This window comes from Dermacentor silvarum, chromosome 10, assembly GCF_013339745.2.
Source record: "Dermacentor silvarum isolate Dsil-2018 chromosome 10, BIME_Dsil_1.4, whole genome shotgun sequence".
Lineage (NCBI taxonomy): Eukaryota > Metazoa > Arthropoda > Arachnida > Ixodida > Ixodidae > Dermacentor > Dermacentor silvarum.
In genome coordinates, this window is record NC_051163.1 from 107985885 (window position 1) to 108007600 (window position 21716).

The following is a 21716-nucleotide window of genomic DNA, read 5'->3' on the forward strand; positions in this document are numbered from 1 at the left end:
GCACGGTAATAAAAAAAAAACGCTACGCATGCATGTACGCTGACGCGTGCGAGTTGGAAAACTGAACAACTTGTGCTAAAATTCCCAGTTATTTAGGGAATGAACTTCTGAATATCGGGAAATTCGTAACAACACAAGCACAACAAAATTACAACTTCTCGGTTTCTCGTGGATGATTTACCCAAAGTCCTCGTATCACACGTGCGATTAGTAGAGGACCCTACCTCCATGTTCTTAAATATTTTTTACGTGTTCAAAACAAACCAGCTTTGGACAGGTTAGCCAGCAAGCATGCTTCCTGTGGCGCCGAGTGACACCTAGCGCAAGCATAAATCAACAGGCGATCTAAAACCATTTTCAAAATGCGGACTCATCCTTATCCTTATCCTTAGCTACTTATCCGGACTCAGCTAAGCTGAGTCCGGATAAGTAGCTAAGCATGGTTGGGACTACTTAAGCTTAGTCAGCCATCGATACCAAATCGATAGTCAATCAATAGGTAATTGATAATCGCTCAATAATCAATAAATTCTAGGAAATGCTGGGGATGACTTGGTAGGGCTTAGCCTAGCCCAAATGTATGGCCAATACCTTGCGATCGCCAATCGATAGCCAATCAATGGCTAATCAGTAAATAATCAATAAATTCCGGAAAATGCTGGGGATAACTTGGTAGTGCTTAGCCTAGCCCAAATATATGGCCAATACCTTGCGATAGCCAATCGATAGCAAATCAATAGCTAATCTATAAATAATCAGTAAATTCCGGAAAATGCTGGGGATGACTTGGTAGTACTTAACCTAGCCCAAAAGCCAGGACTAGCTAGGTGCCCATCAGCTCCGCTGTCTCTTTAGGATTGCGCCTCCAGTGCAAGCTACGCAAATATTTTTTTCGTCATTAATTAACCAAATAACATAATAGTCGGTGAAGTCAAAGAGAGCAAGAAGAAATGAAGTTTCCCTATCTGAAGACTTCTCTATTGGAATCTCTGATCCTCTGTGTTTCGCTTTCTCTTGACAGAAATTATGCGTTATTTGTAGGATTATTACCTGATTTTGGGGAAAATAAAAAATTCGTCGGCCCTTCCACTCCGTGAAGATGATTAACCAGCGAAGCTGAAACGTGCAACCCCGGTGTTTATCAATGGGTTAACCCCGAGGGTTCATTAAAGTATTACTCAATTGTGAGGTTACACACACGTTTGGCTGCGACGGAGAGAGCGACATCACTGACGGTGATGCCCGCAATCCGCCGTTGTCGCTTGCGTTCGATATCTCGAGTTTGCTCAGCAGCGTGGTTAGCAGCATGCGCGCGTCATTGCCGCTTGCGATTCTTCGAAATTAAATTGCTACAACATCATGTCCGTCCGTCAAGTAGGACAATGAATGGCTCATACCCCCGTAAACGCGGCCTCCCCATTGCGACTACAGAAGTGAAATTCCACGCTGGAATGATGAGCGGCAACGCAGCCATCTGTGGGAGAAGATGATGAACGCGGGAGCAATGGCATGAGCGCGTGCCCAGCACGAGCGCCACCCGAGGGGCGCCAACGAGTCAGCTGGGAAGAAGACGACGGCGCTCGAGCCAATGCCGATGATGATAGTTTTCTATGCACGGGCGATTTCGCCTAGCCAAACAAACATTCACTTTATTATATGTAACATGAATGTGTGGTGACTGGAGTACTTCTCCGCAAGCACACCAAATAATGCCCCGCAAAGCAGCAGCCAGACAGTGGCATCGGACGACCCGATGGAATTCTGAAGACCGTCCCCAGACAGCCAAACAAAGGTGCTTCGGCATAGGGCGTCTGGGAAAGAAATAGGCGAAAGAAGGAGATACCGCACCCCGTCCGGGTGTCGGATAACCGCGGGTCAGAGAACGGCAGTTGGAGGAGAGACGCGCTGCACTTCGGATCGGGCGGGCGCTAAGAGGCCAACAAGAACGAAGACGGCCCGCAACCTTGCGCGAGGCCAGGCGCCGTCATTGCTAACTCCTCTGGTCGCTGCCGCCGCCGACGACAATGATAAGGAGCAACTAGCCTCTACCTACACCAGAGCCACAGCATCAAACTCCACGGATGAACTGACTTCGCCGCATCGTGTCGGATGATGGACATATAACATGTGAGCCCTCTGCTTAAATCTCATTGTTTCTTCATGCACTACGCCACGTTATGTCACATTAGATGTTTGATTTTATTTCTGTGAACTGTTTGTTTTGCTTTTGTCATATTTCTTGCCTGTACTTTGATATATATAATTGATTCCCAATATAAGTTTTGATTGTGTATTTTCTTCGCGTAGCACACCTGCAGACGTGACATCAAAGTCTCTTACAAAAACTGGCGTCCGCGACAGGACTTGCTCTTCCTAAGATCTTATAGAGCATCACCTTGCGGGTGTGCGGCGGCTGAGAATGGATCTCGAGAAATTATTGCAACTTGGCAAGGAATTGGGCATATCGGGCCCAGACTTAAGGAGCTGAATAGATGAGGAGCGGGCGAGAGAAAGAGACCAGCGTACAGCTGATCGCGCAGCAGCAAAATAGGCAGAGGAAATATCCAGGGCTCGCTTACAAAAGCAAAAAAAACAATTCTTGAGCTTAAGCTGAAGTTACAAGAACAGCAGCAAGGTTACCTCCCGCGGCTGGCAGTGATCCGTCAGCTAGTGCTGTTTCGAGTTCTAGTTCAGCGCAGGGTTACCAAAGCCCGCACAAGCTCATTCCCCCGTTCAATGAGGGAAGAGACGAGTTGGATGCGTATATCCAACGGTTTGAGAGAATGGCCAACAGCCAAGGGCGGCCAACTGATAAATGGGCGTTATCTCTCAGTTTGTGCTTGACTGGAGAAACACTGAGCGCTGTGGGTCGTATGGCGGCAGACGCCGTGGTGGACTACGCCAAGCTGAAGCACACCCTCCTACAGCGTTTCCGATAGACTGAGGAAGGGTACAGGGCAAAGTTCCGCAATGGCAGAGCTGAAAACTCCGAAACAGGGAGACATTTTGCTGGTCGTCTAGCCGGATACTTCGACCACTGGCAGCAAATGGCGAAGATGGAGTGTACCTATGAGGACCTCCTACACGTAATCATGTCGGAACAGTTTCTTCGGCGATGTCACGAGAAGCTAGCAGTCTTTTTGAAAGACAAGCTCTGAATAAGCTTGCGGAGACTGCGGACCATTACTTCGAAGCACAGGGTCTGATCAACCTTGGAAAATGCAAAGAGGAAAAGGAACCGGGAAGGTCTGCAGCGCAAGCTAGGGTCCCAGACGGGCAAAATTTAAAGGCAAAGGTTCACTGTTTCCTTTGCAATAAGTTAGGGCATAGAGCGGCAGACTGTTGGTCGAAGACAAGACAGCCTAATCCAAAGACGGCTACCTGCCCAAAATGCCGCAAGCTTGGCTACAAGGAGGAAGCCTGTCCTTATGACGCGGGGACAGGTGGCCAAGCGTCGTGCACTATGACCGATGAGAGTGGCTCAAGGGCTTTAGAGACAAAAGGCTCCTTTCCCAGCGGCACTCCAATTGAGACGCTAGACCGAAAGGAAACGAAATTGCAAGCGAACAAATTGCCGACGGCCGATGGCGTGCTTGAGGGACGTGCCGTAATTGTATTACGGGACACTGGATACAATTCAGTGATAGTGAAGCGCTCACTGGTGCCTGAAGAGAAATTGGCTGGAAAGAGTCACGTAATTGCATTAATAGACCAGTCAGTCATGCGTCTGCCTGAGGCTGAAGTAAACATCAGCTACCCATTTCTCACCGGCAGGGTGACGGTGACGTGCATGGAGAATTCACTTTATGATGTGGTTGCGGGAAATGTCGAGGGTGCTCGAGATGCTTCAGCTCCTGACCGTGGGGGGAAGAGGCCGCATGATTCTTTGGATATTAAGAGCAGACCCCAGCGCAGCGAGGCGGCTGGGCGGGACGATCAGCCGAACTCGACGTCGGATGCTATCCACGATGTCAATGCCAAGACACCCAGTAACGAGACCACAGTCGCCGTGGTCACCAGAGCGCCTTCTCATACCTCGCATCCGTTACCCGTGACACCAATCAATCACTTGCAACTCAACCCTTCCGATCTGATAGCGAAGCAGAAAGACGATCCCACGCTACAGCGATGCTTCGAAGCAGTCGGTAACAAGGTTACCACCAGATCGGCCGAGACTGAGTTCGTTCTGATGAAGGGTATTCTCTTCGGAAGATAGATATAAGCTGCCATCGAAGAAAGAGATGGGACAGCTTGTTGTGCCAGCCGAACTGAGCGTGTTCGTTTTGAAGATGGCGCAGGAGGGACTTCTAGCTGGTCACCAGGGAACCAAGAGGACGACGGATCGAGTGCTGGAGGAATTTTATTAGCCGGGTGTGCAATCCGACGTCACGCGTTTTGTAAAATCTTGTGGCACCTGCCAGGGGACTGTCCCGAAACACTTGGTTGGTCGGGTGCCACTCGAAAGCATGCCGATGGTTGAGACTCCTTTTCAGCGAGTTGCCATAGACATTGTCGGCCCGTTATCACCAACTTCCAAAAAGGGCAACCGATATGTCCTTACCGTGGTTGATTATGCGAACCGTTACCCGAATGCCGTCGCCCTGCCAAGCATTGAGACAGAGAGGGTCGCTGAGGCAATTCTGGAGATGTTCTCCCGCGTGGGGATTCTCCCAGAAATAATCAGTGAGCGAGGAACATCGTTCATTTCACGAGTTATAAAGGAACTCAGCCGGTTGCTCTCATTCACGCAACTCCCGACTACAACTTACCACATGGCTAATGGACTTGTGGAGAGGTTTAACGGGACACTGAAGCAGATGATCCACCGAATGTGTCAAGAGAGTCCGAAGAATTGGGACCGTTATTTGGCCCCATTGCTGTTTGCATAACGTGAGGTACCTCCGAGCAGCTTGGGGTTTGCGCCATTCGACTTGCTCAATGGCCAGTTTGTTCGAGGACCAATGGCCATTTTAAAAGAACTCTGGACAGGTGGTCCTAAGGATAGCGAAGCAATTACATCGTACTGATACGTGATGGAATTGCGCCAGCGTCTGGAAGACACCTGCCGAACTGCCGAACAACAGCTCAAGAAGGCGAAAATGGCACAAAAGGAATACTACGGCAGGAAGGCCAAAACACGCCAGCTGTCTGTAGGAGACAAAGTTCTCCTCCTACTGCCATCTGACGCTAATAAGTTGATACTGACGTGGAAGGGTCCGTTCGCGGTTCTCGAAAAGCTTAACGAGGTGGATTACTCATTGATCTAGGAACACGCACAAGACTGTTCCATATCAGTATGCTAAAGAAATACGAAGAGAGGTCGACAAGAGATGCCGAGTGCAATCAGGCTTCAGTGGCACTCGAAGGCGAACCTTTCGAAGAAGAGGATCTCTCTTTCCTGCAGCTTCAGCAGCAAGAAACGTTTATAGATGTTCAACTATCGGAGGCGATGACTGAGGAACAAAAATCGCAAGCCACATAAATTCTAGAGGCCTACCAAGGTGTACTGACGGGTGTTCCTGGAAAGACGCACCTCGTACAGTGCAAGCTCCAAGTTACGACGGAGGCGTCAATTGAGGCCAAGCAGTATACGATACCATTTGCTATTAAAAAACTGCGCAAAAAGAAGTACAGGAGATGCTCCGGCAGGGCATAATTGTGCGCTCCGCTTCCCCGTACCAGTCGCCTGTGGTTGTCGAAAAGAAAAAGAATGGGGTCATGCGCCTTTGCATTGACTTCCGGCAATTGAACCAAGTTTTGGTTTCCGATAATGAGCCAATCACCAAGGTGGACATGATGTTCGCAAAATGGGGAAACTCCCGCTATTTTCAACATTTCATTTCTCCAAGGGGTACTGGCAGGTGCCAATAGACGAGAAATAAAAACCAATGACAGCGTTTTCTTGCGCTTCCGGACTTTACCAGTTTCGGTTTATGCCCTTCGGCATGAAGACAGCACCAGCCGTCTTCACTAGGCTGTTGAGGAAGCTTGTGGAAGGCCTTCCGAACATCCATCACTATTTCGATGATGTGCTGATCGCCACGGAAACTTGGGAGGAGCATGTGAATATACTGCAGTCGTTTCTTGAGCGCGTGGAACGAGCTCGTCTAATGATGCGGCCAACAAAGAGCAAAGTTGGCTTCACTTCTGTCAATTTCCTTTGGACACATCGTTGGCCATGGCCTCCTACAACCGCAAGCCAAGACGTTGGAGAAGATTCAAGCTGCAAAGCGGCCTGAGACGAAGAAAGCCGTGCGGTCATTTCTGGGTCTTACCGGCTATTACCGAGACTTCTTCCCCAACTTTTCAGAAGTAGCCCGCCCTTTGACAGGGTTGACCCGAAAGAAGGCAAAACAAGGTTATATAGCGCAAGAAAGAACAAGATGCATTCGAACAGCTAAAGCGGATGCTTTCCAGCCGGCTGATTTTGAAGGCCCATGACTTCACGAAGCCATTCGTGCTGCGCACTGATGAATCTTCGAAAAGCGTAGGGACTGTCCTCGTAGAACGCCATGACGAAGTTCTCCATCCAGTGGCATACGCAAGTCGCCAACTGCTGCCACATGAAGAAAACTACTCGACGATTGAACGAGAGGGTCTGGCGCTTGTGTGGGCAGTGAAAATGTTTCATGTATTCTTGTTGGGCAAATAATTCATTTTGCAATGCGACCACGAGCCTCTTGCCTATATAAACTCCGCGAGACATGTAAACAATCGTGTGCTGCGTTGGAGTTTGACTCTCATGGAATATGAATTTAGTGTGTAATACATAAAGGGCAGCGAAAATGTAGGAACCGACTATGTGAGCCGGGTGTAATCATCGTAGCATCATATCATTCCCCTGTTTTTATGTTTTTATATGGCGTAGTGTATCGGGTAGAGTGCGAGTCTCATTGCATGAAATAGCCATTTCTTGAGGTGAGTGAGAAATTTGATCTGTACGTGCATGCGTGTTCATGTAAACAGTGAATGTTTTATCCCTGTATTGGACACCCTGTCGTTATGCAAGTAAGCCGAACGATGAACACGTGCGCCCATATTTGTGTTTGTGTGAGCGTCCGTGTGACCGAGACCGTGCAATGGTGAAAAGTTGTGCCCCCGGACAACTTTCTTAAGTGGGAGAGGGGGGGGGGGATTCTGGTGACTGGAGTACTTCTCCGCAACACACCAAATACTGCCCCGCAAAGCAGCAGCCGGACAGTGGCATCGGACGACCCGACGGAATTCTGAAGACCGTCCCCAGACAGCCAAACCTAAAAAAACGGACTAAAACAAAGGTGCTTCGGCACAGGGTGTCTGGAGGAGAAATAGGCGAAAGAAGAAAACACCGCACCTCGGCCCGGTGTCGGATGACCGCGGGTCTGAGAACGGCAGTTGGAGGAGAGACGCGCTGCACTTCGGATCGGGCGGGCGCTAAGAGGCCCACAAGTACGAATACGGCCCGCAACTTTGCGCGAGGCCAGGCGCCGTCATCGCCAACTCCGCCGGTCGCTGCCGCCGCCGACGACAATAATAAGGAGCAACCAGCCGCTACCTACACCGGAGCCACAGCACGAAACTCCACGGATGAACTGACATCGCCGCATTGTGTCCGATGATGGACATGTAACCTGTGAGCCCTCTGCTTAAATCTCATTGTTTCTTCATGCACTATGCCACGTTATGTCGCATTAGGTGTTTGATTTTATTTCTGTGAACGGTTTGTTTTGCTTTTGTCATATTTCTTGCCTATCCTTTGATATATAGTTGATTCCCGAAATACGTTTTGATTGGGTATTTGCATGTCGTGTCTCTTGTCCATTTTCTTCGCGTAGCACCTCTGCAGGCGTGACACTAAAGTTCCTTACAGGATCATTTGTCGGCTACATGAAGGCTACATATAGAACCGGGAGTTTATTTACAGCTAAAAATTGAATTTCCAGTCTTACATGTCAGAAACGAGACTACCGACCCACACGAGAATGCTAACGTAGCTCATGCTTCGTTGGCATCCGATAACGCCTTTAAACACGTCGCGGCACGTGCTTGTGACGCACGTCATGTTTGCTGCTTCACCAACGTTCTTCCTGATCAGAAAAGTTTGTTATCGCGCAGACGACAGCACATGCGCCTGCTGAGATTCCCTGAAAGTCAGCAGTTGGGCTTGCATTTTCCGGTGCAGCCGACGAGCTCCCTTGGCATTTTATTAATGCAGAGGCTAGACTGAGCAACGCACGGCTTGCTCGGCATGACATATCAGCTATACGGCGCTTTCCGCACTCCTCGGCATTTTATTCGTGTACTTCTTCCTCACCTATGTACGGGCAACACTGTCTGTCGAGGATCCGATTCAGTTACGCATTACGTCCGGCAGCCTTAGCAGAATGCTGAACTCAGCAGCAACGCTTAACGCAGAAACGACAGGTATCCCTCATCCGAATCCACTGAGTGCGAGTGCTCACTTTCTTTGAAAGATTGCACTTTTACGAGCGGTAACCGACGAAGAAAGCCAGTATAATTGAATTATTCGAAAGTAATCGCTCACCACATGCTCAGCTGTGTCAGCGCTGATGCTGATCTCTCGGAGATAGTATCAAGCATTTTTGCATAAAATTTAGGAAACTATCCCGAACCAGCATTCACATAAGCGATAAAAGACACTTTTCTGGGCATTTTGCAATGAACAATGCAGCAGACAACCACGTATCTATGCAAAAACTTTGTATTTTCTCGCCTCACTTTGAATGCACACTTGGTTGCCAGAAGTTTTTAGACGTTCATAAACAGCGCAAGAAAACGAAGACACAAGAAAGAAAACACACACGACACCACGAGCGCAGACTGCCAACTGTTTATTTCTGGGATAGCAAGCAGCATCTATTTCACTCATGATCCTGAACACGTGCCCCCATCGTGGTGTCGTGTGTGTTTTCTTTCTTGTGTCTTCGTTTTCTTGCGCTGTTTATAAACGTCTAAAAGCTATGAACCAACTAGCCCGCCAGAACGTCCTACTATTGCCAGATGTCTTTGCCCAAAACCGTATTACCCATGTCACACATCCACCGAGAGATATCGCGTACCAATATCTTCGCGAAATTCGATGTTAACGCACCTAGCCCTGCGCAGAAACTAAATTATTACACGTGAGATTTTTAACAAACGTACGCAATAGATTTTATTGACATTTATATGCCTAGTGCCTTTTTGTTTCCTTTCTTGCTGGTTAAGTGAGACGCTATCAGAAAGTGTTTATGGAACGTCTTCACTGCTGGTCATGCTTGACCAAGTCGTCGCTGTCGGTTTTAAAACTACTTTGAATTGAACTTCCCATTGAATGGAGGGACGGTGTCAGCTAAGACACCAACGGTGCTTTGCCACAATCCCCAACTTGCAGGCGCTAGGAGATTGCACGTAAACGATCAACATTAGGCGATTTGTTCACAAGAATCTGTGTGTTTTCTCCTTTTAAATTCGGGTACTGCAGACCGTAACGCGTGAAACTTCTTTTTTTGGCTGTTTTTTATTCAAAAATAATGAATTGGCAAATCCCGTGCATGTTTACAAAAATAATTTCATGTGGGTATTTGGTGGTACTAAAATTCCAGTAAAGCAGGAAAAAAATTGATGGCAGCTTTGCATATGCAACATTCTGAAAATCATATGTTGTCACTGACATTACAGCGTAAATAAATAAAATTGCTTGGACCGTACGTTCGATAGGTCCTGTCGCTGAGTCTTGTATTGTAGCTTTTTACTAAGTTTGAGTTTGAGTTCAGGAAATATGAGTTTGGGCATGTTGGTAAGACTTGAAATAACTTGATGTGCGCAAGGCGAGGACAGAGAGGAGGCTCTCCGTCCTCGTCTTGCGTGCATAAAGTTCTCTCATGGCTTTTCACTATTTCCACCCTTCAAAGGCCGGTAGAGAGAGGGGGGGGGGGGACAGTGCGCCTTACTGCACTGAAATTCGAGAAGCCAGCGTGTGACTTGAAGCACTGCATGGGCCGATTTTTTCAGCCCGGGCCCGGCCCGGGCCCGTTTTTACGTTGGGCGGCCCGCCCGAGCCCGATCAAAACTTTTATGGTGAGACCCGGGCCCGGCCCGGGCCCGGAAATAATCTACGTTACCCGCCCGGCCCGGCCCGCCACCCCTTTACCTTAGGCCCGAGCCCGGCCCGAGCCCGACTCGAAACCGGCCCGAACCCGGCCCGAGACCGAAAAATAATGTTTTTCAGAGTTGAGACGCCCGAGAATAACTCGCTGCACGTTACATGCACACCACCAGAAAGTCCGAGCCCGGCCCGGGACCGCGTCAAAAAACCCGAGCCCGGCCCGAGCCCGTCAAAAAACTGTTGTACCCGGCCCGGCCCGGCCCACGGGCCGGGCCGGGCTCGGGCTTTTGGGTAAGCCCGAGCCCGTGCAGTGCTCTAGTGTGACTGGAGTGCTACACGCCGAGGCAGGGCTACAGATCCTATTTATTGTAGAACTTTTCATTTAACGCCCCCTTCGTTTACGAAAATCTTGCGATTGGAAATTCTTGCTAAATTTAAATATTAGGGATGAAACTAGGACACTGTGTGCTGAAAATTGAAAACTTATTTCGCCTGTTCTACTGGCTGTGCCTACCAAAAGCATCTCGCATAAAATTTACTTACCGGCGCAAGCTTCCACTATTTCAGTTTTCTCAAATACTGTGAAAAGATCTGCAGTGCTGAGAGGGAGCGTCGAACTTCATAATCCAGTCGGGGTGCGCTGGCTTCATTAGTGAGGTCGTCCGAGGCACGCTGTCATATTTGCCTGCTTCATGTAGGTCGTGATTGTGTTGGAAACGATCGAGTGAACTCGGTCCTCATTTAAAACTGTTAAAGTGCAGGTCTAGCGGCTGCAGGTGCCTTGTCTATAGGCATCTAGTTTTTAGCTAAAAGTGCCTGCTCGGTGAGTCGCGATAACGCACGTGTTATTTTTTCATATATTCTAGCCTATCTTGCACAAAGGTGCGCATTCGGTATTGCACATTCGGTATTGCACATTGCACATTCGCTATTGTATAAAGGTATATCTATTGCAGGATTTTTAAAAGTGGTCGCTGGAGCATATGCTTCTATATAAACATAATAGGCGAATGAATATAATAAAAAAGATTGTTTGCGACAGTACAAATCTATTACGCTCTTATTGATTAAATGATGTAAGCATGCAAGAGCGAAGGTTAGTTTTGTAATATATAAGTCACTGATGGGATGTTAGACCTGTCGGTAATTTACTCCACAACAATGCTGCACACATGAAAAGTCAAATGAGCCATAATTAGTACGGGCGTTTGACACGACTAGCTTGCTCGGTGTTGTTGGTCGCAACGGGTATGTAATAATCAGATAAGTAATTTTTACTGAGGGGCATAAAGTCACCTTGTGCAGGATTTTGTAAAGAAAAACGAGAACATGGTAATGAATGCCGTCTTTTACAAGTAGCTGGATTAGATTTTACAATCTAATCCAGTCCGTTCTTTTCAAGGAGAGCATAGCTCGTAGCGGAGTATTTCGTGCAACAATAATGGGCAATAATGTGGTGGGACACATGAGTCCGTACATAGTAATTGCGTACGTAATATGCGAATGCTTGAAGTTAATGTAGAGAGCCCGAAGTGTATGTAATACGAATACACCACGTATAAAGTATTGGAAGTTTTTGTAGATAGTCAATGTAGTGTCGAGCATGTGTTTATTGAATTGAATTGAATTTATTTCACAGCAAAACTGCCAGGATAACCAGATGAAAAAGCCATAGGTTGTACCTTGAAGAACACCTGGCCGCCTCATACACAGGGCTGCGTCGTAGTCGCTTATCGAAGGCACGTGTTTTACCCAACACTGTTAACAAAACCTTAAAAAAGAAGAATAATAACATAAGGATAGACACAAGAACAACGATCAGGTTAGATAAAAAAAAAACTATCGTGGAATGATTTCACACAGCTATTTGGAACAGGTATGACAGTGATGAAAGAAAAGGGAACTGAATTTGTCGCCGGCAACACAACTCGTGGTACGAACATTACACGTAGTTCTTTTCCTAAATATATAACAGATATATTGAGACCATTTTCTTTGTGGATTTCTTTGAAAATTGGCGGAAAACAGAACTTCAATATTTGGTGGCCCTAGCTAGTTCTACTCGTCTTGACATTCCAAGGTTCCGGCTGACGTACGTCGAAACTGGAATAGGCTAGACGTTATTCCCTATTGAACTATAAACAAAACAACATTATAATATATCAAGCATGTTAATTTATGTGGGGAGAAAATCACAGTGGCGACATATAGCACCTATAGCTCTAGACTGCCTATTAAGTGATCTACATGGGAGTCCCATGTCATAGTAAGAGAAAGATACACCAAGTGATTTGAATGATGCTACTATTTCTTTTCAGTATTGTTTAAATAGATTTATACCACTGCAGTTGGCTGGGAACACCTAAAAAATCACAGCATATCCACGGGGTGAATGATGATGAGTGGGCGAAGCTCCGAAGCTCCTCCCGCTTAAGGGTACGCTAGCACAAACGCGTTAGAAACGTGCAGTACTCTCTAGTAAGGGGGAGCGGCCACAGCGTCTTACGCAGCCATTTACACATGCCGGAACGTGCACCGCGTTTGCCGACGCCATCACATGACTGCTGAGAGAGTATACCCCCCGTATTCATAAACGCTCCTCGACTTGAACTTGACTTGCCACCGCTTTGGGCAGCGCGTTCGAAACGCGTTGAAGGTAAGGTGGAGAGGCCACAGCGTCTTACACCAGCTTCTTACACGGGCCGTAACGCGCTAGCACAAACGCGTTAGAAACGCGCTAGAAACGCGTCCTTTCGTTAATGTTGGGTATTTATAGCCATCGTGGTGCGTTTGTCCATCTCCGCTTCGTGGCGTAGTGGGCTAACGCCGCGCGCTCGGAAGCGAGGGGTCCCTGGTTCGATTCCGCGCTACGGACACAACTTCGAAATTTTTTTCTCATTTTTCTCAGACTGGTTACACACTACTACTACTGCTACGACGGGGACGGAACGGGTGCCGCTATAAAGAGCTTCGCCCCTAAAAATTTCGTCTCATAAACTCTTTGCAAGTGACAACTATTAAAGTTTAACCTTTTGTGTTCGTTATTCGGGTGTATTACGCGGCGAAGATTATGTAGTTACTTTGAGCTATGTTTGCTCTAAGGCAATTACACTCAAGCCCATTCGACAGTTTTCACAGTACAATACCAGATCTTTTGTAAAGCTTCGTTGCTGTTCCATATGTAAAGAATGTATCAATGCCGTCAGCGCATAACATGCAGTGTTCTCGGGAGAAAGCCGGGTAAATAAATGGTAGATGCCAGAAAAAGAAAACGACCAAACACGTATCCCTGCGATATCTCGTTGTCCTTTATAAGCCGTGAAGACGCTATATTATTAACTACGACATACTGCTGACGGTTTCACAAATATGTACCAATGCGGCTTAAAATATGCCACGAATATCTTATTCCTCAAGTTCCTTCAGAATTGTAGTGCTATTCTCCAGATCAAAAGTCTTAGTGAGATCCATGAAAGCACCCATTGTTATTACTTTTCCCGATGTTTATTTTTCTACGAAGTTGAGTAGTGCGGTCTCTGTCGACTTGTTTTTATGTACTGCAACGTGATTTATTCACGTGTAAACGTCAATGAATTCGAGAAACGTCAGGCGAACGTCAAGAAGCGGCGAGGCGACCAGCAGTCAAAATCCGGGCAAGCGCAAGCTCGGGGCGCGTGGTTAGCACTAACACTGTGGCTTGCTTGCTGACTGCTTCGTCGTCGTCTTGTCTGTCTTCTTCATTACATTGGCCCCCGGGAAGTAGCGTAGCCATCCTGGCGACTTAAGGCGTTGACAGTATAGAGGGGTCATAATAGGGCTTGAGGCAACTCACGTGAACGATTTCTCGACCACGACGACGTAAGTCTGGAGACGGTGTCAAAGGCTCAACGTCATAATTGACTGGACATGTCCGAGCGAGGATGCGGTAGGGCCCATGATATCGGGCCAATAATTTAGACGAAAGGCCAGGCGTACTCGGGGGAATCCAAAGCCAAACTAGGGCACCGGTCGCGAAAGTAGTGAGAGATCGGTCAGTGTCGTGCCTGAGCTTCTGGTGACCTTGGTCTTCGGTTGTCAAGGAACGGGCCAATTGTCGACAATCTTCGGCGTACTTGGCGACATCAGAAATTGCAGTGTACTCAGATGAGTCAGGTGTATAGGGAAGCATAGTGTCCAGCGTGCATGATGGCTCACGTCCGTACAAGAGGAAGAACGGCGAGAATCCTGTAGTCGCGTGCGTAGCAGTGTTGTACGCATATGTGATGAATGGAAGGACGGTGTCCCAATTTGTCTGGTCTGATGCCGTGTACATCGTCAGCATATCCCCCAGAGTGCGATTAAATCGCTCAGTGAGGCCATTAGTTTGCGGATGATATGCACTTGTCATGCGATGAACGATGTTACACTGAGCGAGCAGGGCTTCAATAGCATCAGACAGGAAAACACGTCCCCTGTCGCTTAAAAGCTCACGGGGAGCACCGTGGCGCAGTACGAAGTTGCGTAAGATGAAAAACGCAACGTCTCTTGCTGTGGCTGTAGGCAAAGCTGCAGTCTCGGCGTAACGCGTGAGGTGGTCCACGCCGACAATTATCCACCTATTCCCAGAGGTGGTCGAGGGAAGCGGGCCGTATAAGTCGATACCGACGCGGTCGAATGGACGGGCAGGGCAAGGGAGAGGCTGAAGTGTACCGGCCGGGCGTTGAGGTGGAGTCTTGCGCCGCTGACAGGCAGTGCAAGCACGTATGTACTTGCACACAAATGCATACATTCCGCGCCAGTAGAATCGCTGCCGCAGGCGATTGTAGGTCTTGAGAACGCCGGCGTGAGCGCTTTGTGGGTCAGTGTGGAAAGCAGCGCATATGTCCGTGCGCATGTGGCGAGGTACCACTAGAAGCCACCTCCGGCCGTCAGACGCGTAATTCCGGCGATAAAGGAGATCGTCGCGAATAGTGAAATGGGCGGCTTGGCGACGCAGAGTTCTTGAGGCGGGATAAGTGGATGGGTCAGTGAGAAAGTCAAGGAGTTGACAAATCCACACATCCTTGCGTTGCTCCGACGACATGTCTGCGAAATCAATAGGCGACAAGGGAGCCGAAGAGGCTGACGGAGAAGCCATGTCAGACGCTAGCGGCGAGCGGGACAGTGCATCAGCGTCCGAGTGTTTGCGGCCGGATCGGTACACAACACGGATGTCGTAATCTTGCAGGCGAAGCGCCCAACGACCGAGGCGTCCCGAGGGATCTTTCAGCGACGAGAGCCAGCATAGAGCATGATGGTCCGTGACGACGTCGAAAGGGCGGCCATAAAGGTACGGACGAAACTTAGCTAAAGCCCAAATTATAGCGAGGCACTCTTTCTCGGTGACAGAATAGTTACACTCGGCTTTCTTGAGCGTTCGACTCGCGTAGGCAACGACGTATTCTTGGTATCCTGGTGTTTTTTGAGCCAATACCGCACCAAGGCCAACACCACTGGCGTCAGTATGGATCTCCGTAGGCGCATTAGGGTCAAAGTGACGGAGTATTGGTGGCGACGTTAGTAAGCGCCGTAGCGTTCGAAAAGATTCGTCGCATTCTGTTGACCAAGCAGACAGGCCGTTAGAGGCAGTCAGAAGGTTGGTAAGAGGCGCGATGATGGTAGCAAAGTCGCGCACAAATCGACGAAAATACGAGCACAGCCCAATGAAACTTCTAAGTGTTTTCAAGGAATTGGGCTTGGGATATTCGGCTACGGCACGGAGCTTCGCGGGGTCCGGAAGAACTCCCTCCTTGCAGACGACGTGGCCTAGTATCGTCAACTGGCGTGCAGCAAAGTGGCACTTCTTTATGTTAAGTTGAAGGCCAGCAGAGGTGAGGCACGTGAGAATCGCACGAAGACGAACAAGGTGAGTTGGAAAATCGCGAGAAAAAACGACGATGTCGTCAAGGTAGCAGAGGCAGGTATTCCACTTGTAGCCACGAAGGATGTTATCCATCATCCGTTCGAAAGTAGCTGGGGCGTTGCACAATCCGAACGGCATCACGTTAAACTCATACAGTCCGTCAGTAGTGACAAAAGCCGTCTTAGGTCGGTCAGGGTCGGCCATTGGAACTTGCCAGTAACCCGAGCGCAAATCCAGTGACGAGAAATATTCTGCCCCTTGCAAACAATCGAGAGCATCATCGATGCGGGGAAACGGGTATACATCCTTCCGAGTTATCTTATTGAGGCGGCGGTAGTCAACACAGAATCTGATAGAGCCATCCTTTTTGCGCACAAGTACAACAGGAGAGGACCAGGGGCTCTGGGATGGCTGAATGACACCACGCGTAAGCATATCATCCACTTGTTCATTGATAATACGCCGTTCTGCCGCTGAAACTCGGTATGGTCGTTGGCGTAAGGGCGCATGGGAACCGGTGTCAATGTGGTGTGTGACGCTTGTTGTACGACCTAAAGATGGTTGGGCGCAATCGAAGGAGGACCGGAAGTCTCGAAGAAGGGCCAGGAGTTCGCTGCGTTCTGTTGACGGTAGATCGGCAGCAATAGAAGGGTGGAAACTGTCTGGACCCGAAGGTTTGGGAACAGGTGATGTCATGGCATTCAGTTGAAGATGGGGTTGGGCCTCTGCAGACTCGAGGGAGCGCAGGAGATCGGCACCTTGAATGTGACCCAAAGATTCTCCACGAAGTAATGTAACAGAGGATGGGAGCCAGTTGGAAACTAACATAGTAGCAGCACCCGATTCAACCGTGGGTACAGCAAACGGCAGTCGTAGGCCGCGACGACGGAGAAGTACCTCCGATGGGGCAAACAGAACAGTTCCGTCAGGGGCGGCCGTACAGGACAGAGGCACAATGGTCGACGTTTCAGGGGCAATATCTGTGTCCGCAGCAACGACAAGTTTGTGAGCGTCGGGATGATTATCCACCGAAAGAGAGGTTTGCAATGGCGTAAGGGCCACTTCTGCACGGGAGCAGTCTATGACGGCGCGATGACGTGAAAGGAAGTCCCAGCCGAGAATAACGTCGTGGGAGCATGACGGCAGCACGAAAAACTCGATGACATAAAGTTCACCTTGAATAGCGACACGTGCGGTGCAAACAGCTGAAGGCGCAATGCACTGTGAGCTGGCAGTGCGGAGCATTAGTCCCGAGAGCGACGTGGTCACTTTTCTGATCTTGCGGCATAGGTTTTCGCAGATAACCGAAACAGCGGCCCCCGTGTCAATAAGCGCTAATGCGGCGGTTCCTTCAACGTCGACGTCGATAATGTTTTGCGGCGAAATAGATGGAGGCCTTGGGCAGTTCGACGCGCATGCAGCTCTTGCCTCCGGAACTGCAGCGATCAGTTTCCCTCCTCCGTAGGAGGTCGGCAGTGGCGCACCGACGGGGGGTGATTCGGGGGTTGTAACCCCCCCCCCCCCTGAGGCCGACTTAACCCCCCTCTTTTGTTTCACACCTTTTCTTTCCTTACGCATTTGAGTACTGCAACTAAGATGTAAGACGCGCAATCGTCTGCACACTCGCAAAAAGCGCATTTTTGACAATTTCCCCCGAAGAAAGTGAAATTAGCGCTGTTTAGATGGTATTGGCAAACTGTCAACCCCCCCCTGGCAGAGATCCTGGGTGCGCTACTGGAGGTCGGCGACGCATGGGCGATAGGGAGCGTCGTCGCGGAGATAGGGACCGGCGGTTAGCATAGGCTGGCTGATCGTCAGGGACGGACCTTGGTGGCGACCGGGCAGACGAAGGAACAGGCCTGCCCATGACGCCAAATGGCGAAGGTGGACATCGGCGACAGTGGCGGGCGACGTGTCCAGCGACACCACAGGCGAAGCAGATGGGCCTATTGTCTGGCGTTCGCCACGCGTCGGAGCGGCGGAGGAACGGAGCCGACGGTCGCGCGAAGGCGAGCGGCGCAGCATTCGCGGTCGTCGGCCAGGCATTGGTCGGCATCGCAGGTCGAGCATACGGCGCAGGATGTTGAGGGGGCCGAGCCGCGACGGAAGCGTAGGTAAGTGGCGCAGTGACGGGTGGTTGGTGAGTCACAGGCGGGAGGGCCTCAGCTACCTGGGTCCGAATGACGTGTTGAAGGTCCGGAGCCAAAGACTGCGAAGGCTCGTGCGTGAGAGGCAGCAATGAAAGCTGACGCGCTACCTCTTCCCGGATAAAGTCCTTGATGGTAGAGAGCAGCGGCTGGTGATCGGCAGAGGGGGCAGCTAGCTGCAAGCTCGATAGTGTGTCTGGCGTCATGAGGGCTTGGCGGGCGATCGTGCGCTGCCTACGCAACTCGTCAAAGCTTTGACACAAGGAGACGAGTGCCGCGACCGTGGTGGGATTTCTCGCGAGCAGCATCTGAAAAGCGTCGTCCTCGATGCCCTTCAGTATGTGCTGGATTTTCTCGCCCTCTGTCATGGTAGGGTTGACGCGGTTGCAGAGATTCAGCACATCCTCGATGTAGCCCGTGTAATTCTCCCCTGGATGTTGCGCACGTTCACGCAAGCGCTGCTCAGCGCGAAGCTTGCGGGTCGTAGGCCGACCAAAGACGTCCGAAATGGAAGTCTTAAAAACGGACCAAGTGGGTATGTCGGTCTCGTGGTTGCGATACCACAGTTGCGCGATGTCCGCGAGATAAAACATGACGTGACTCAACTTCGATGAATCGTCCCATTTGTTATTGGCGCTGACCCGCTCGTATGTCGACAATCAGTCCTCAACGTCGGAGTCACCGGAGCCGTTGAAGATGGGCGGATCCCGCTCACGGTACACGGCGCTGCAGGTGGCAGGCGCTGCCGAAGGGTCAGTCTGAGTCGAGGTGTCTTTGACCATCATGGGTGCAGGAACCGAAGGGAGCGTCCGGGAGCGGAGTTCCAGGTTGGTGCGGGGGACCCACGCAGCCTCCACCAAATGCAACGTGATTTATTCACGTGTAAACGTCAATGAATTCGAGAAACGTCAGGCGAACGTCAAGAAGCGGCGAGGCGACCAGCAGTCAAAATCCGGGCAAGCGCAAGCTCGGGGCGCGTGGTTAGCACTAACACTGTGGCTTGCTTGCTGACTGCTTCGTCGTCGTCTTGTCTGTCTTCTTCATTACAGTACTCATATGGCTCTTTTGCATGAATTTTTTGTATTGGATATAGCATATCTAAAGGAGGTAACAGTACCTTTAAGAAAATTGGAGAACGGAGACACTACACATATCTGGCGGTAATTGAACCTACCCATCTTGTCATATTTTAAGCGAAGCTTTATAGGCTCACAAGTTTCGGTGGTGGGCATGGTGTCACCCTGAAAAGTGGGATGATCCTGGTGATAGTGCAGAAAGGGTCCAAGCTAGATGTTAAATACCCCCGTGGGCTCACGGACCAGTAACGCACCCTTGAAGTACCCTAGTCACACGTGGGACCCAAAGAGACAAAATCGCTATCCCTTCCCCTGTCGAGAAAAGGGGGGTAAGGGAAGCTTGTCCGATTCTAGCGTGGGGGCTTCCGAAGCGCAGGCGAAACTTCAGCGAAGAGCCGCGGACCCAGAGTTGCGGGAGTGCTATGTTGAGGCCAAACGTCAGCGAAGAGCCGCAGACCCTTAGTTTCAGGCAAACGAAGCGGCATGCCTGCAACAGTGTCGTCTTGCCACAAGCTTCGCTTACCCTCATTTTCTCGACAGGGGAAGGACTCTGAATTTTTAAACACTGGTACAATCTTTTAAATTTTAAGGTGCGTCGGAAATGCGCCTGAAAGGCACATGACATTATTAATTATTAATACGTGACTAGTGGTCACAAATGCTGCCGCCGATGAAGCCGCCGCAGAAACGGAGTCTGAACTAGTTGATGAAGTGTTTTCCATGGAGAGCATTACGTGAGTGACTTCTTGTGTTCAGTAGGTTGAAAAAAAAGGAAGAAGTAGGGCTACTGCTTGTCAATTTGGAGTATGTTTGTTGATTATTTGCCTTGGCTGCTCTCAGAATAGAAGTTATAGTTGCATTGAAATCTTCAGTAATTACACAAGTATCACTTGCTATTGTGCCATTCGCAATGAGAGGTCACTTAGGCTACGGCTAATGCACGTGTTTGGTGCAGTATTTACTACCCACCGTGGTGGCGAATTGGCTTGGCGGTTGCGCTGTTAAGCCTGTGTTTGCGGTATCCAATCCCGGCCGCGGCGGCCGCATTTCTATGGGGGCGAAATGAAAGAAAAAACCGTGTACCATGCATTGGGTGCACGTAAAAGAACCCCACGTGGCCAAATTAACCCGTAGTGCCGTACTACAGAGTGCCCAATAATCATGTCGTTGGTTTTGCACGTAATAGCTCAGAACTAAATTTTTTTAGTGCAGTATTCATAACGTTCTATGTTTGTTTGACGTCAACCTGCGCTTGCTTGACTTTTGTGTCCATATAACTCGGCGTAGAAATTTTGCTTAAATTTTCCAGACTTTTATATGCCCTATACTTGTGTTCTAAATTAACGTTGTGTGGATTTCGCTTTAGCTTCGTAAATATGCTGTTATTTGATTCATCGGTGTGAAGATGCTGGCGGTTAGCCACGATTTGCATTTCACGTTTTGCTTAGTAACTTTAAAACGAGTTAACCTTATTTGATACGTCCACCAAATATTTAGATGAAATGTTCGTATTTATTATCGGTGGTCAAAGCTGAGTAAACTGGGTGCCAATTTGTTTCATTGAGGCATTGAAAACAATGCTGTATTTGTATAAAATACGAGTCTGCAAAGGCTTTGCAATACCACTGAATTCCACTGTTGCACAAACAGGAAGGTGGTCTTTGTAATACACACCTGCTTAGTAACTCTTAGTAATTGCAGTTGGCAAACTCGCATTGTTTAATGGTAATGTTAAGGTCACCCAATACAACCATATAGGTAATGCTCTTACTATTTTTTTCAAGCAATTTTAATAGCCCTTGCAGAAACTCATTTTTGTTGTTCTGGAATGACTTGAAGATCACGCCTAGTAATGTGCGTTCATTCTTGTGAGGCACAAAGCTTTAGGATGCTTTGTCAGGTGCTACATCGATGAATAAGTATTCGCTCCACGCAGACACAAAAACAATGTCGTGTCTAATTTTTGTATGTCATATGTTCACTGACGTAAAAGGCTAATCCCGCATGCACGGTTTTTTTACTTGTCACACTAGAAGATAAATGTGGCCTACCTGCAAGCTCGAAATGATAGCCAGGTAAGGGGTAAGGTTGACAGCCGTTTTCAGCGTAACTAAGTCTCCGATGAAGCACTGAAGTGAAATGTGTGGTTCAATGTTGCGAAAATGTCTAATAATTCGACGTAGTGGTTCCGGAGGCTCGTTATGTTAAGATGCAATAATGACAAGTCAGATAACTTTGACAGCTGATTACGGAATTGAGGCGATTTTAGAAGTTCTAGCGCCGTTTTAGCCTTTTCTTTTTTGTCGTTGAAACCTGGTATTACATGATAACGCGCAAGTCGACCTGTGTTGTCATCTAATAGACAGCGCTGGTCGCATATTTACTTGCATATATGACACCTTGTTCAGTCCAGAGAAATTCTTGAGCTTCAAAGCTTCAGAAAAGAGCACTTTGTTTCACCGAATTAAATGATCGCTAAAGAACACTTGGTTCTGATTTTTGCTTTTGTCGAGATGCTTTACAGT

The 21716-nt window shown here is 48.9% G+C and overlaps 1 protein-coding gene across 1 annotated transcript in view; it reads left to right on the top strand.

The window, feature by feature from the left end:
• Positions 1-21716, top strand: part of LOC119466436 (putative phospholipase B-like 2) — an 88485-nt gene that overhangs the window by 26023 nt on the left and 40746 nt on the right. The gene's annotated exons all lie outside the window — the stretch shown is intronic.